This window comes from Furipterus horrens, unplaced genomic scaffold, assembly GCF_987537825.1.
Source record: "Furipterus horrens unplaced genomic scaffold, mFurHor1.1.pri manual_scaffold_5, whole genome shotgun sequence".
Taxonomy (NCBI): Eukaryota; Metazoa; Chordata; class Mammalia; order Chiroptera; family Furipteridae; genus Furipterus; species Furipterus horrens.
Genome location: NW_028327175.1, coordinates 131,640,320 through 131,657,270, shown reverse-complemented (window position 1 = coordinate 131,657,270; position 16,951 = coordinate 131,640,320). Strand labels below are relative to the sequence as shown.

The 16,951-nt window shown below is 40.6% G+C and overlaps 1 pseudogene; it reads left to right on the top strand.

Annotated features, from left to right (window-relative positions):
* The first annotated feature begins 501 nt into the window (after positions 1 to 501).
* LOC150009847 (metastasis-associated protein MTA3 pseudogene) lies at positions 502 to 1,918 on the top strand (annotated as a pseudogene).
* Positions 1,919 to 16,951: the final 15,033 nt, after the last annotated feature.

Genomic DNA, 16,951 nt, shown 5'->3' with positions numbered 1-16,951 from the left:
ATAAAACTCCTTGTGTACTACTAGCTCACAAGTTAGTAAGTGCATGGTATTACTGAGAACCTAATCTCATTTACTGGGCAGCACAGAATGGCATATGGTTTCCACACAGTTATGCAAGCATACCCTAATCTCAACCTATGAACTCTGTGGGTCTTTCTTGATAATCAACACTAAAAAAGTTGGTTTTTGTCACTGCCTTCCAAAAGAGCCCATGCCAATAAAAAAGAAGCCAAATGTCATTGTCCTTAAAAAAAAATTAAGCCCAGAATCTACCTTACTTTCCACTTATGTGGTATACTATTAGTATAAACCCACAGTATAACATTGTCTCGCTTTTTGAGGATTGGGCAATACACTCTGGTAAGAAAATAACTCAATTATAGGACTACAAATGCAGGGGAACTGTTAAAATACTAACACAAAAAATTGATAACTGCAATTGTTTTTTAAAAAATCCCAACTCTACTACTTGGTGAGGTGGCAGGCAGACATGGTGGCCACATGTATCAGTTCTGACGTTATTTATACTTTAATAATTCCTCCAGCAATCTGTACCTAATCAGGATGATGGGAGAACTCAGCAAGGCAGCAACTGTCAATGTGGAGGCAAAAGTAGTGTGCATTTATAGATGGGATACTTCCAACATGCTGATAATGCTTACAGAGAAGCATGCTAAAGAAATTGAGAAAGAATCTGAAACAATTGAGGCCAACTGAACAGATAAACAGAAACATCAGTTGAAACATCAGTTCACACCAATATGAATCTCTGCCTGCAACACATCAGGGAGAAATGCAGTGTTGCCTATCTAAATGAGATAGAGTCAATATTGTTAAATCTTGATAAAGGGGATATCTTTTTCTACTTCTTAGTCTAGAAGTTGTCAGATGACAAAGGTGAAATCAGAGTGGGACCTAGATATCAAGCAGAAATTTCAGAAATGCTCTTAGAAGGAGAATCAGATGAGAAGGAACAGTCAAAACTGAAAGTTAAACTTTGGACTCAAAATAGGCCACTTACAGGTGGACAGATTGACCAGTTCTTAGTTGTATCATGTGCTGTTAGGACATTTGCTGAAGCCCTTGACTGCAGCAGTTCTGTAAGGCAGCCTCTTTTGCATATGAGTGCATCTGCTGCTTCTGCAGACATCACCTTGTCTCATGCTATAGATACACTGTATAGCCACAACTATGATTTCAGCAGTGCAATTAATGTATTAGTGACACTTGGGTGACCTGTTTTATGCAGAGATAAAATGAGAGAATAGTCATCCTCTGAAGCTAGTTTATTTGAAGAGGTACTGTAAAAATACGGCAAATGATTCAACGATATACATCAAGATTTTCTGCCTTGGAAATCACTGACTAGTGTCACTGAATATTATCACAAGTGGAAAAGTACTGACATATATGTGAAGCATAAATTTCTAAGGGCAGCAGAAGCTAAGAATAAACTGAAACTGTTGTACACCCCATCTTCCAACCAAATTCCAACCAAAGAGCCATCAGCAATGGCAAAGCTGGTGCTGTGACTGAAGCTGAGGGGACCATGTTCCAGCCACTGAATTGCCTCTTAGCATGAGGCTGTGAGGGCTTTTCTGCTCCACAGACTTACCAATGGTACTCTTGGGGACCAACTAATATTCACTGTAGATTACATGCAACCTATTGTTACCATTGGAAAAATATGGAGGCCTAAAAATGCTCACCAAGTCAGAAGAAAAGTTATCTCCCAGCCCATCCACAGAGGATCCCTGTATTAAAAGCCCATATATCTTGCAAGGCCATGCAGTCGATACTGATCCAAAACACCAGGCACCCAAAGTCTGCAGTGAAGATCCACCAAACTTTCTTCCTTCACAATAAATATTTCACAAAATTTGCTCATCAGGTCTGCAAAAATACCCCTTGGTTGTGACAGACACTGGAATGGCCACCAGTTCCTATTGATTAAGCTGTTATTAGGGCAGAATGTAAGTTCTTTTAAATTCTTAGCCTTCTGGAGGGGAGAAGATGGCGGATGAGTGAGGGGAGGCTGCACTTTCAGGCTTCCGAGACCCATCTGTAGTTTGGACTAATTGCAGACAGAATATCTCAGTGAGAAGCTGGACACTGGCAGGAGTCGAGCCTTAACACTGCTGGATTAGAGAAAAACCATCTGGGAACAACCTGTTTAGTGAGGATAGAGAAGGAAAAAGGGACGAGATGGGATTTCTGACTGGGGTGGCTACACGAACTGCAGCTGGAAGTACACAAAGGCTTTTTGGTGACCACAGGCTTCCCCAGAGAGGAGTCGGAAGGAGAGCAGATCTCTGTCCACTGGCAGAGACAGGACTCAACCAGGTGGCATAGGCGCTAAAAGAGAAGAAACAGCATACTGCTGTGCATGTGAGAATGTAATTTTCCTTTATATTTTTCTCTTGTGAACTGTGGAGAGGGGAGGAAAGTTTGGGAGTGATAGAACATTATTGAGGAATGCAGGTGCAGAAGTGTGCTCACCCACTCCCCAACCCTCCCCTTGAGTCGCGCGGCTGCACATAGGGAAATGCCCTCATTCACTGGCCCAGGTGCGTGGGGTCACGAATCCAGGTGCCCCTCAGACACACCCCAACAGACATAAGGTCAGTGCCCCAATGGGCGCAGGGAGGGCCCACTGGACCTGCAAGAGACCGTGCGCAGACACTCCTGGCCAGCTCCAGCGGACACCAGGCCAGAGTGCAGACCACTTGCTCAGGCTCTGCTCATGCCCACCCAGGTGGGTGCAAGAACAGCGGGCAGCTGCGAAATGAGAACAGTGAGCGGCAGCGACTCACAGACGCTCACTTTCACTGTGCACAAGTGTCCGGGACCCCACCCTAAGAGGCGAGATACCAACTCCTGGAGCACGGCTCGGCAGCACTGAGGCTAGCTCTCGGGCCGCCTTGCGTGCACAGGGGCACTCGCGCAAAAGCACGAAAGCACCTCAGCAGACTAAAACAGGCGCCAAAGAAAGGCGCCGTGCTAGCCATTGTGGGCGCACACCGCTGCTGCAAAGAACAGGAACCTCTGGCTCACCTCATTAGAGCATCCGTGGATGCAGAAAAAAAAGATACACACAAAGGCTGAACTGAGTAAAAACATTCCTTTTATATACTTTTTAAATTTCAATTTCTATCTTAGTTTTTTTTATTTGTATTTTATTTTACTTTAAAATCGTTTTAATTTCTTATTTTTCATTCAAATTTAATTTTAATCATAATTCTAACTTATTTTTCTTTCCTTAATAAACTATATCTCCAATTTGTTTCATACAATCTCTACTTCTCAACCTTCCTCTTCAATTTTTGTTTATTTGTTTGTGTGCCTAGTTTAGCCTCCCTTTCACTTCAAATAAATAGAATATAACTACTATATAAATCCAATACTATACAATCCCACTTTCTTACTATATTGTGCATTCTTCCATCCTTTTATTCTGTCGTTAACATACAATGTAAATATTACCTACTATCTTGCACAGTCTCAACTATTATTAATCTATCATCCTCTCTCTCAAAAATCATATTTTTCCTCCCTAAAAACAACTCTTATCTATTCTTCTTATAGTATAAAATCTCTAATCTCTCTACATTTATATTAATACTGGCTCATTGGCTGACGATAGCAGGATAGAGGGTGGGGGATATTTTTGAGAGTGTGGGTCTCCTTCCTGGGCTGTGTGTTTATGTTTTTAACAGCATCTCCACAAAAGAACTCAAGACAAAGTGGATAGAGTGACTCTCAATCAACTAGCCAGAAGGAAGATTCTACCAAAGAACATCTGAAATATAACCAGACAGCACAAACAAATGACATAAAGGGTACCCCAAGAACATCAGGCTCAGGAGATCAAAAAGACTGCACCACTGAAACCCCCACATCTCCTATAAAGAATCTCATACCACAAAGGTGGGAAGTCAAAGCAGACAAACCCAAAAAACAAAAACAAACAAGAAGAATCCAACATGGTAAGACACAGAAATAACCTCTCAATGAAAAGAAAAGAGGAATCCCCAGAAAGAAAGGTAGATGGAATAGACATAGCCCAAATTTCAGACACGGAATTCAAAACAGTGGTGGTGAAGAAGCTCAATATGCTCGACAACCTCCAAAACAACTATGACTACCTCCAAGGAAGTTACCAACAGCTCCACAAAACTTACAGGGAACTTGCACAGAACTACACCAGCATAAAAAAAGACATAGAAACTATTAACAAGAACCAGGAATAAATAAACAATTTAATCTCTCAACTGAAAAACACAGTAGAATCAGTCAAAAGCAGACTAAACGAAGCAGAGGATTGGATTAGTGAGCTAGAAGATAATGTAGAAAAAAATTCCCAGAAAATACAGCGAAATAAAAAAAAAATTAAAAGGTATAAAGAAGATGTAAGGAAATTATAGTATAGCATGAGGAAAACAACATCAGAGTCATTGGAATAAAGAGGAAGAAGAGGAACAAGAAATAGAAAAACTGATAGGAGAAAAAGTGACAGAAAAATTTTCCAACCTGATAAGAAAAAAAGTTATGCAAGACAGTCCTACAGATCTATAAACTTGTGTGTGGGTTATGTTACATAAATTAACATGTGTTTTCTGTTTTCAAAGGGCATAAGCCTACGATCTCATTACCTGAGTGATTGTCTGTACGTATAGGCCTCACTTAATCCTGTCTGCATTGCTGCCTCCTGAGACTCAGTGGTTTGACTGAACTAAGTGGCTGGGTTGGTGAAGAATGGGGTGGTCTGTGGGCTTCACTTTAAAACTGGTTTCTCTTTTGTATCCTAATGACTTGGACAGAAAGAGCCCAGAGGCCTGAGAGGGGGGAAACCTAAAATATTTCCCCCAGTCCAAACTAAGTATAATGGGCAAAAGGGTTTTGGACAGGTGAGATGTACCTGGCATACCTTCCTCCAAAGAAGCCCTTCTTTTCCCTAATGTGGGATATTGAAAAATTAATACCTGTCTTCTGTCATCTAGTGGTTACGGATTGAATGATGTCCTTTAACCCTGTTGCCCCCAGAATACAACAAGGATGCCAGCCTGTTAAACCAAGCATGCCGTTGTCCAGAGACAGCCAACCAACCTGGAGTCTGCACGATCATTCCCCTTGTAGGAAGGCCACCCTCCCCTCCACATCCCCACTCTTATTAGGGATTTCTGGACCCAAGGGTAGGTAGGACGATGACCATGTCCAGCTTGAAGCAGCTAGAGGAGCTCAAGACTTTCGTCCATTGTCCTTTATAAGATTGTAAAGGGTCTTAAGTCTGAGAGGGAGGGATTGTTATTTTTTATTGTTAAAATATTTAACTAATTAATTAATTATTTTTTTAAAAAAGAAGAAGAATATATGAAAGGGTGAGCCATGGGCATGGAATTGGGGAGCGGATTGTCAGGGAAGGGGGTGCTGGGCGGAGGGAAGCAAAGGGGAAAAATTGGAACTATTGTAACAATATAATCAATAAAATATACTTAAAAAAATAAATAAATAATTGCTTGGAAAAAAAAAGTTATGCAAATTCAGGAAGCACAGAGAGTCCCAATGAAGATGAACACAAAAAAACCCACTCCAAGGCACATCATAGTTAAAATGGCAACATTCCAAGACAAAGAGAGAATCCTAAAAGCAGCAAGAGAAAAACAGCAAATAACATACAAGGGAGCTCCAATAAGGCTATCGACCAATTTCTCAACAGAAACACTACAAGCCAGAAGGGGATGTTCAAAAATATTTTAAGCAATGAAAAACAAAGGCCTACAACCAAGAATACTCTACCCAGCAAGGCTCTCATTCAAAATGGAAGGTGAAATAAGGAGTTTCTCAGACAAAGGAAGACTAAAAGAATACATCTCCACCAAAGCAGCATTGCAAGTGATGCAAAAGAAAATGTTCTAAAAAAAAGGAAGAGAAAAAGATTTAAAAAGGGTAGAGGAACAGAGGTACAAAGGTAAATGAATAAGTACATGTAAATAATAACCTTAAATGTAAATGGATTAAATGCTCCAATTAACAGACATAGGGTAACGGAATGGATAAGAAAACAGGACCCACATATTTGTTGTCTACAAGAAACACACCTCAAAACAAAAGATTTACATAGACTGAAAATAAAGAGATATAGAAAAATATTCCAAGCAAATGGACCTGAAAACAAAGTTGGGGTAGCAGTCCTCATATCAGACAAAACGGATTTCAAAGCAAGGGCAATAAAAAGAGACAAAGAAGGACATTTCATAAAACTTAAAGGAACAATCAATCAAGAAGATATAACACTGATAAACATATATGCAACCAACACAGGAGCACCCAAATACATAAAGAAAATACTAGAAGACCACAAGAAAGATATTAACAACAACACACTCATAGTAGGGGACTTCAACAAACCATTATCAACAATAGACAGATCATCAAAGCAAAGAAAGAGCAAGGATATACAGGCATTGAACAACACACTAAACCACATGGACTTAACTGATATATATAAAACCTTTCACCCCAAAGAAGCAAAATATACATTTTTTTCAAAGGCACATGGGACATTTTCAAAGATAGACCACATAATAGGACACAAAACAAGCCTCAACAAACTCAAGAAAATTGAAATCATATCAAGCATTTTTTCAGACCACAATGCTTTGAAACTAAAAATCAATCTCAGGGAAAAAAATCAAAGACACCCAAACTCATGGAGAATGAATAACACACTATTAAATAATGAATGGGTTAACAATGACATCAAAGAAGAAATCAAGAAATTTCTAGAGACTAATGACAATGAACACACAACAGCCCAAAACCTATGGGACACAAAAGAGCAGTCCTAAGAGGGAAGTTCACAGCAATACAGGCATATCAGAAAAGGATAGCAGAATCTCAAATAAAAAATCTAATGCTAAAGCTACAAGAAATAGAACAACAACAACAAACAAAATCTAGGTCAAGAAGAAGGAAGGAAATCATCAAGATCAAAGCACAATTAAATGACATAGAGACTAAACCACAACACTAGGAGCTGGTTCGTTGAAAAAATAAACAAAATGGACAAGCCTCCAGCCAGGCTCTTCAAGAAAAAAAGAGAGAAAGCCCAAATAAAAAAATCAGAAATGAAAGAGGAGAATCACAACTGGTCGTCGTCGGCAGCCGTCCGTCTCGAGAGACGATGGTGTACCTTCTTAAGAGTCTATCTGCACCGCCGAGAATGGCTGTGCAGTCCGACTCGGGAGTGACATCGTATCTGTCTCCTCCCGTGTTGAATCGACATCTTGCGATGACGCTGAAGCTACAGAGCCTGGGCAGGGTGATATGGAGGGTCTGCTGTTGCCCATGCAGCAGACCCCCCCTCTCTTCGCAGCTGAAGGGTCCAAGGGAAAGACAGAGTCAATACAGCTTGGCTTCAGGTGCGCCGCAGGAGTTGCCGGTGTTGACTACAACGTCAAACCGCCTTAGGGACTCCGGCTCCGGATTTTCTGTCAGGGTTTACTCCCTTAGCCTTTCCCCTGAAGAGGTATGCCGCAAGGCAGCGGAGGTTTTTTGGAGTCAGAGTTTTCCTTCTCTGATGTACCCTGACTGGAAGATGGAACCAGTGACACTTAGCTCGCAGGCCGACGCTCAATCCACTGAGCTAAACCAGCCAGGGCCAATCACAACTGGTACCTCAGAAATAAAACAATTGTAAAATAAATACTACAAACAACTGTATGGCAAGAAATTTAACAACCTAGAAGAAATGGACAAATTTCTAGAAACATATAACCTTCCAAAACTGAATCAAGAAGAAGTAGGAAGTCTCAATAGACCAATAACAAAGAAGGAAATTGAAACAGTAATCAAAAATCTCCCTGCACACAAAAGCCCTGCACCACATGACTTCACAGGTGAATTTTCCAAAACATTTAGGTAAGAACTAACTCCTACCCTCCTCAAACTATTCCAAAAAATCCAAGAAGAGGGAAAAATCTCAAACTCTTTCTATGAAGCCAGTATTACCCTAATCCCAAAACCAGGTCAAGACACAACAAAGAAAGAAAACTACAGGCCAATATCACTGATGAACATAGATACTAAAATCCTCAATAAAATTTTGGCAAACAGGATCCAGCAATACATCAAAGAGATCATACACCACGATCAAGTGAGATTCATCCCAGGGATGCAAGGATGGTTTAATATTCGCAAATCAATAAATATAATGCATCACCTAAACAAAATGAAAGACAAAAATCACACAATCTTATCAAAAGATGCAGAAAAAGCATTTGATAAAGTACAACACCCATTTATGATGAAAACACTCAGCAAAATGGGAATAGAGGGAGCATACCTTAACATAATTAAGGCTACATATGAGAAGCCTGAAGCCAACATCATACTCAGGGGACAAAAACTGAAAGCATTCCCCCTGAAATCAGGAACAAGACAAGTATGTCCACTCTCTCCACTCCTATTCAACAGTGTTGGATAGCAATCAGACAAGAAAAAGAAATAAAAGGCATCCAAATTGGAAAAGAAGAAGTAAAACTATCATTATATGCAGATGACATGATAGCATACATAGAAACCCCTATAAGCTCCACTAAAAAGTACTTGATATAATAAGCAAAAAAAAAAAAAAAAAGAGATAGTTACAGAATAGCCATTGGGATGTAAAGTAGAGTATAGGATATGGACTGACAAAGAACAGATGCTCATGACCTATAGACATGAACAATTGTATGAAGAGTGCCTGAGGGATTTTGGGGTGCTGGGTGGAGGGAGGCAAAGGGGAAAATTTGAGACAACTGTAATTGCATAATCAATAAAATATAATTTAAAATAAATAAAGTTCAGGCTCCTTTTTTGCTATAATTTTATGTTAACTTTTTAAAAAACTGATTAATTAAATTTACCCACCTTTTTTTTTTCCTGAGGGGTGAAATGGGGTGGAAGTTGAATGTGAGTCTGGCATATAGAGTTTAGTGTCTTCATTTCTCATTAGAGAGAGTAGAGACAGCAGCTAGCAAATGTTGCTCACAGTGCTGTGTAAGATAGGGCTCATGAATAGTTAATGACCCAACCAACGTTACACAAATAGTTAGGACTTGGCCTAGAATGGGGGTCTTCTCATTACCAGTCCTGCCCTCCTTCCTCATCACCAGAGCAGTCTTATTCCTAAGTGTAATACCCTTTCAAACACTAACTGCGCATAATGGAGGCAGCCTGGGAAACCTTGTTATACCAGTGTTCACACTTGCTTATGCAGAGTGGGATGGAAAGCAATGGGATACATGCTAGTGTACTCATCTGTGAGGAGGAGGTGCCCATTTTTACCTCAAAGATATCTTCATTTTCTGGTGCTTTTCATCCCACAATTTATCCAAGGCCATTCTCTATCCTCTTTACTCCCAAAACGAATATGTCCATAATGAAGGAGGGAGTCAGTGCACAGTTGTTTGTGTTGAAACAAATAAGAGAAGGATGGAGAATGAACGTGTGAAGAAAGAAAATCACCTTGACAGCAGAGTCCTTCCCCTGAATAGAGAGATGGGTGAGGATGGCAGCACACTTGGGGCTGAGTGAGGCAAGGGGAATTCCCCCGAGGTGAGGAGTGATGACAGCATATGGTGATGCCTTGGTTTTTCTTTTAAGTCTCCCACTCTATGGGTAAGCATCCAGAAACCAAAATGTCCTAACACAATATAGGTAGGACCTTAACTACTGGTTGTTCTTGGCCTCCCGGAAGTTACCTAATGTTTCCCCAGATCAGCGGAGTAACCCAGCCCTTCTCATGGATGGAAAGTGCTCTTTGAATACACAATTCTCTTCAAATGAAAGCACATCATTATATAAGAACTTTAGGCATTGAACAACAAAATTGCAGTATCCTAGAATATTTGTAAGTGGTGCCTAGTGGGAAAAGGGTGCAGGTCCTTTTATATACCTGCTAGGCTTCATGGTTAAGAGGTTGGGGGGCCACTCTTCTTCCTCTCTCCCTGCTAGCCCCACCCTCATAGATGTGTCATTCTAGGCCCCCAACTTTCGCCCCTGGACATAGGTGGCCAGTCAGCCAAGTCGGGTGACCCTGAGACTCCCAGACTTGGAGCACAACAACACATGTCCTCTTCCCACAGACAGGATAAACCCTGCATAGAAACAAGTGTGTGTTGCAGAAGTGAGAAACTTAGTGCCCCAAACAAGAAGAGGCTAAGCCAGTAGATATGCCTTTCCTTGTCCAGCTTTGTATCAGGCATCTTAAAGTCCAGAAAAGTGTTACGGGGAAAATTTGCTCCCCACTCCCTGCTGAGGACTAGGAGGAGGCGAAATGAGCTTGTGCCTTTTGAGAATTTATTATAGCCTCTTTTGGTTTGCAGATATTATCCTAAGGTACATCCTCTCATGAGAAGCATTAACCTGGCCCATAAAAGTTTCCTCACTGACTTCTCTACAAGGTTTTTACCCCATGCTCAACTTCATTCTTTCTAATATTTTCATCATGTAATCCATTAATCGCAAAAAAATACAAAGAGGTGGTGAATGACTACATCTACACAATGCTGGACAGTCTGGATGTCTTTGCAAGTGACAGCTGAGTCTCTCTTTATACAATCTCTGTTTTTCAGAAGTGACAGGACTTATTCACCTATTATTTTTACATCAGGAAATTCTGGGCTTTCAAAATAACTCAACTAGACAAAAATAGTCTTGGTTAATTACTTTGTAGCAACAACACTGTCAAGTCAGTGGGCAATGACAACTTCCCAAAGCTCTTATCTTATATGCCCCAAATTATTATCTGTCCCAAATTTAGGGGACTTTTGATTTAAAGTTAGAGCAATTCATAGAAGAAGCAATGCCCTGACCTTTGGCAAAGAAAATTAGAAGTTGGACTTTCTTGATTTCTTCTGTTAACCTAGGTTCTGTCCACTCTGAACTTTACAGGAGCTACAGAACCCTCAGAGATTCCAAAACAATCTCCACTCTCAATGAGACAGAAAGTGTCAATCACATAATAGAGAAAACCAGAACCAAACAAACATGAAGCTCCTTCTGGGTCTATGCATTGTGTACCAAACACTGGTTGCCATCAGAGAGAGATTAGAACAATCCTCTTGTTCTAAGAGATAGAAGTCCAGGGAGAAAGCAGGTGCAAGAATCAAGACACTTGTGAGTGGACAAAAAAAAAAAGGGGGGCATCTATAGGGATGATTAATGAGATCTGGAAAAGCTCTTGGGGGAGGATGGATTAGAGGTGAGCCACTCAGCACTGAGATGGTGGATTTGGGGAAAATATTTGCATGAAAGTAAAATAGAAAACATTGAAAGAATAACCCAATATACTAGAAATATGGGGTGTAGAAATATCAAAATGTAAACATCCCAGAAAAAAAAGGTTTCCAACCAGTGTCTCTGACAGTCATCTCAACCCCAATTTGAGACATCTAGAAATAATCCTAAAATTACCAGCAACTGTGATCCTTCTAGGCTGCTGTTACTGCACTGTTGATCCAAAAGTAGCCACTAGCCTCATCCAACCATTTAAAAAGCAGTTTTTGAGAATGGCAGATGGTTTCACAGGTAACTCTTTTAAAGAACCAACAATGATCCTTCTCAAACTATTCCAAGAAATTCAAGGGGAGGAAAGACATCAAAGCTTTTTAAACAAGACCAGTATTATCTTAATTCCAAACCAGATAAAAACACAACAAAGAAAGAAAACTATAGACCAATATCCTTGATGAACAAAAGATGCTAAAACCCTCAACAGAATTGGAGCAAACCAGATCCAGCAATACATTTAAAAGGTCCTATACTATGATCAGGTGGGATTTATCCTGGAGATGCAAGGTTAGTATAGAACATTCCCAAATCAATAAATGTGATACATCACATAAACAAAAGGAAAGATAAATATCACATGATCATATCAATAGATGCAGAACGAGCATTCAATAACATTCAGCACCCATTTATGATAAAAACTCTTAGCAAAGTGGGAATAGAGGGATCATACCTCAACATCGTCGTCGTCGTCGGCAGCCGTCCGTCTCGAGAGACGATGGTGTAGCTTCTTAAGAGTCTATCTGCACCGCCGAGAATGGCTGTGCAGTCCGACTCGGGAGTGACACGGTATCTGTCTCCTCCCGTGTTGAATTGACATCTTGCAATGACGCTGGAGTGTCCTCTCCAGTGAAGCTGAAGCTACAGAGCCTGGGCAGGGTGATATGGAGGGTCTGCTGTTGCCCATGCAGCAGACCCCCCCTCTCTTCGCAGCTGAAGGGTCCAAGGGAAAGACGGAGTCAATACAGCTTGGCTTCAGGTGCGCCGCAGGAGTTGCCGGTGTTGACAACAACGTCAAACCGCCTTAGGGACTCCGGCTCCGGATTTTCTGTCGGGGTTTACTCCCTTAGCCCTTCCCCTGAAGAGGTATGCCGCAAGGCAGCAGAGGTTTTTTGGAGTCAGAGTTTTCCTTCTCTGACCTCAACATAATAAAGACAATAATAAATAACCTCCACCAAACATCATTCGCAATGCACAAAAACTAAAAATGTTCCCCTTAAGATCTAGTGTCTGCTTTCACCATACTTATTTAATATACTTATGGAAGTCCTAGCAACAGTTATCAAACAAGAATAAAAAATAAAAGGCATTCAAATTGGAAAATAGGAAGTAAAATTGTCATTATTTACAGATAACATGATACTACATATAGAAAACTAAAAATTGCATCAAAAAATTACTAGACTACTAAATAAATTTGACAAAGTAGCAGAATACAAAATCAATACTCAGAAATTGATGGCATTTTTATATACCAGTAATGAGCTATCAGGAAAAAAAAATTTTTTAATCCCACTTACTATTGCAACAAACATATAAGATACTGGATTTCTGGCCATGATAAAGGCCTAGACAGACATGCTGGGTCTCCCTCACAACTGAGAAGGAATACAACTACCTCAAAACTAGAGACAACCAGAAGTTCCAAAAAATAAAACTGCATGGAAGTCCAACAAACAAAGATGTAAAGAAGAAATACTCATCCAGACAGGTAGGAAGGGTGGAACTGGGGCAGATGTAACTCAGTGTGTTGGTTGCAGAGCTGATGGCAACAACAGGCTGGCAGAAAGAGCAGTCATACCTTTTAAAAAGTCAGGAGGGACACCTGGGGAGCACACAGCACCAGACAAGACCTCACAATTCACGGTCCCAGCACAGGTGAAAAAAGCCTCATTGCTTCTGACTGTGCAAACCAGTGGGGGTGAGGGCAGAGGAAAAAACTGCCAGTCTCTCAGCAGAGTGTGCTTATTTAAAGGGATCCCATGGTTCTAGAACATCCAGAGACTCACCCACTCTGGGAAAGATGGCCAGGGCAACAGCTAGAGAGGTGCCAGTCCCATACAAAAGTGGGAGAAGTGCCTGGAAAAGGGACAAATGCTTAGCAATGTACATTGTACACCGCCACAACGTGGTAAAATAGGTCGCCCTGTACTGACGAATCGTAAGACTCCACCACTTACAACATAACAGGTGCGACAGCTGTACCTAGGACACAGAAGCAGAGAGGCACAAGAGCCTTTCAAGTTAAGAAGACAGAGAAGTATGGCCCAAAAGGGGGAAAGGATCAAGGTTCCAGTGAAAGAACTAAGCAACAAGGAGATAGCCAAACTAACAAATGAGGAGATAGCAAACCTAACACATGTAGAGTTCTAAACACTGGTGGTAAAGATGTTCACAGGCTTGACAGATATGGTTAACTATGGCAAACGCATTAGGGAAGAAGTGAAGGCCATGCTAAGTGAAACAAAGGAAAATCCACAAAAAATCAATGGTGAAGTTAAGAAAACCAGGTTCAAATCAATGATTTGGAAATAAAAAAGAAAGAAACATTTAACCAGTACAGAATAAGGAAACAAGAATTGAAAAAAATGAGTAGAGGCTTAGGAACCTCTGGAACAACTTAAAACTTCCAAATATTTGAACCATAGGGGTGCCAGAAAAAGAAGAGAAAGAGCAAGAAATTAACAACTTATGTGAGAAAATAATGAAAGAAAACTCCCCATATTTGGCGAAGGACATACTAGTCCAGAAATCACAGAGAGTACCAAACAAGCTAGACCGAAAAAGGACCACACCAAGACACATTATAATTAAAATGCCAAAGGTTCAAGATAAAGAGAGAAACATAAAAGCAGCAAGAGAAAAGCAGGCGCCTATAAGACTGTCAGCTGATTTCTCAAAAGAAACTTTGCAGGCAAGAAGGAACTGGCAAGAAGTACTTAAAGTAATAAACAGCAAAGACTTACAACCGAGATTACTCTACCCAGCAAAGCTATCATTTAGAATGGAAGGGCAGATGAAGTTATTCCCAGACAAGGTAAAGCTTAAGAACTCATTATCACAGAACCATTATTAAATGAAGTGGCAAAGGGACTTACTTAAGAAAAGAAAGATAAAAATTATGAACATACAATGACAAAAAGCACACAACTATCAACAACTGAATCTAAAAAATAAAAACAAAACCCAACTAATCAAACCAGAATAGAAACAGTAGCATAGGTATGGGGATCATTTGGAGGGTTATCATCTGGGAGGGGGAAGGGTGAGAAGTGGGGAAATGGTGCAGGGATTAAGAAGCATAATTGGAGAGGATCCAAGATGGTGGAGGAGTAAGTGGAAGCTACACTAATCTCCTCCCAGGAACAGTCAGGATTTAAAACTTAATTTTGGAGAAATCATCTGGAATAACCAAACGAACACTAGCTTGAGAGAAGTCTTATAACCACCGAGAGACAGAAAAGGCCGCTACATCACAACGTGACTGGTAGGGAGTGCAGAGACACGGAAGGGCTGGCTGTGCTCCCACGGGTGGCAGTTGAACGGACTGAGAAACAGCTCAGCAGCTGGGGGTTCCCCCTGAGAAGGGCAAGGCCTAAACCCCAGCTGGGATTCCAAGCCTACAGCAACAAAGTGAAAAGTAAAATAGTATCCAGCTGTGAAAAGCGAAAAGCCACAGGGTTTCTTGCTAGCCGGAGAGAAACAGCAGGAGAAAAAGAGCTCTTATATGGATCACATACGAAAATATTTTGGCCCCCACTTACCCTGAGCTCAAGCAGAGGGAAGGCAGAGAGGACCGGAGACACTTAAGGAGAGTTTGGCGCGGTGGCTTTGAGGGGAGAACTAGGGGAACAGCGAACCAGGTCCAAGTGCTGACCCATCCCCAGTACTGCAGGCCGACCATTCCTCTCCAAGTGGCATCAGCCTAAGCGAAAGCAAAAGCCCTGCCCACAGGAATTAAGTTGCCACATCCACGGTCCTTAAGCTTGCTGGCTAATAACAGATTGAATAGATTAACAACTAAAGAAGACAGACAAAGGCAGTAGATCCCTGGAAGTCTCCAACAGGCTGCCTAGGGCCAGATTGGTACATGATCTGACACAACCAGGGGCAGATCCAGGAAGTTCAGATTATTCTAAGAAGCACCAACAAACAATAGGAGTCACAAAAATGGAAACACAAAAAAACAAACCCTCATCGAAAGAAAAGGTAGAATCCCAAGAAAGAGTGCTAAGTGAAATAGAGGGGAGCAAACTATCAGATATAGAATTCAAAACATGGATTATGGAGAAGCTCAATGAGCTCAGCGGAAACTACAACGAACTCCAGAAACACTGCAAGAAACTTACTGAGAATTACACCACCATGAAAAAGGACATAGAAGCTATCAATAAAAGCTAGGAGGAAATGAAGAATACGATCTCTGAATTGAAGAACATAATAGAAGGAATTAAAAGCAGGGTAGAGGAAGCAGAAGATCAGATCAGCAAGCTGAAGGACAACGTACACAAAAACTCCCAGACAATGCAACAAAATGAAAAAAGACTGAACAAGACTGAAGAGGTTCCAAGACAACTACAGGACAACATGAAACGTAATAATATCCGTATCATAGGAATTCCAGAAGGAGAAGAAGTAGAGCAAGGGATAGAAAACCTCTTTGAAAAATTAATGACAGAAAACTTCCCTAACATGAGGAAACAATGAGTCACAGAAGTCCAGGAAGCACAGAGGGTCCCAATGAAGATGAACCCCAATAGGCCCACCTCAAGACACATCATAATTAAACCGGCAACATTCAAAGACTAAGAGAGAATCCTAAAAGCAGCAAGAGAGAAACAACTATTAACATACAAGGGAGATCCAATAAGGCTATCAGCAGATTTCTCAGCAGAAACAATACAAGCCAGAAGGGAATGGCAAAAAATATTCCAAGCAATGAAAAACAAACGCCGACAACCAAGAATACTCTACCCAGCAATGCTCTCATTAAAAATGAAAGATGAAATAAGGAGTTTCCAAGACAAAAGAAGGCTTAAAGAATACATCTCCACCAAACCAGCATCGCAAGAGATAATAAAGGGTTTGCTTTAAGAAGATGAAGAAACAGACAGAGACGAGAAGAACACAAGTACAAAGGGGGAAAATGACAACGAATAAGTACTTATCAGTAATAATTTTAAATGTGGATGGATTAAATGCTCTAATCAAAAGACATATGGTAGCTGAATAGATTAGAAAATATGACCCACATATATGCTGTCTACAAGAGACCCACCTTAGAACAAAAGATCTACACAGACTGAAAGTGAAGGGATGAAAAAAGTATTTCAAGCAAATGGACATGAAACAAAAAAGCTGGGGCAGCAGTACTTACATCAGACAAAACAGATTTCACAGCAAAGGCCATAAAAACAGACAACGAAGGACATTTCAAAATACTTAAGGGAAAAATACATCAAGAAGATATAAAACTTATAAATATACATACAACCAACTTAGCACCACCCCAAATATGTAAGGAAAATTTTGAAAGACTCCAAGAAAGATATAGACAGCAACACATTCATAGTAGGGGACTTTAACACCAATTGTGAACAATAGACAGATCTTC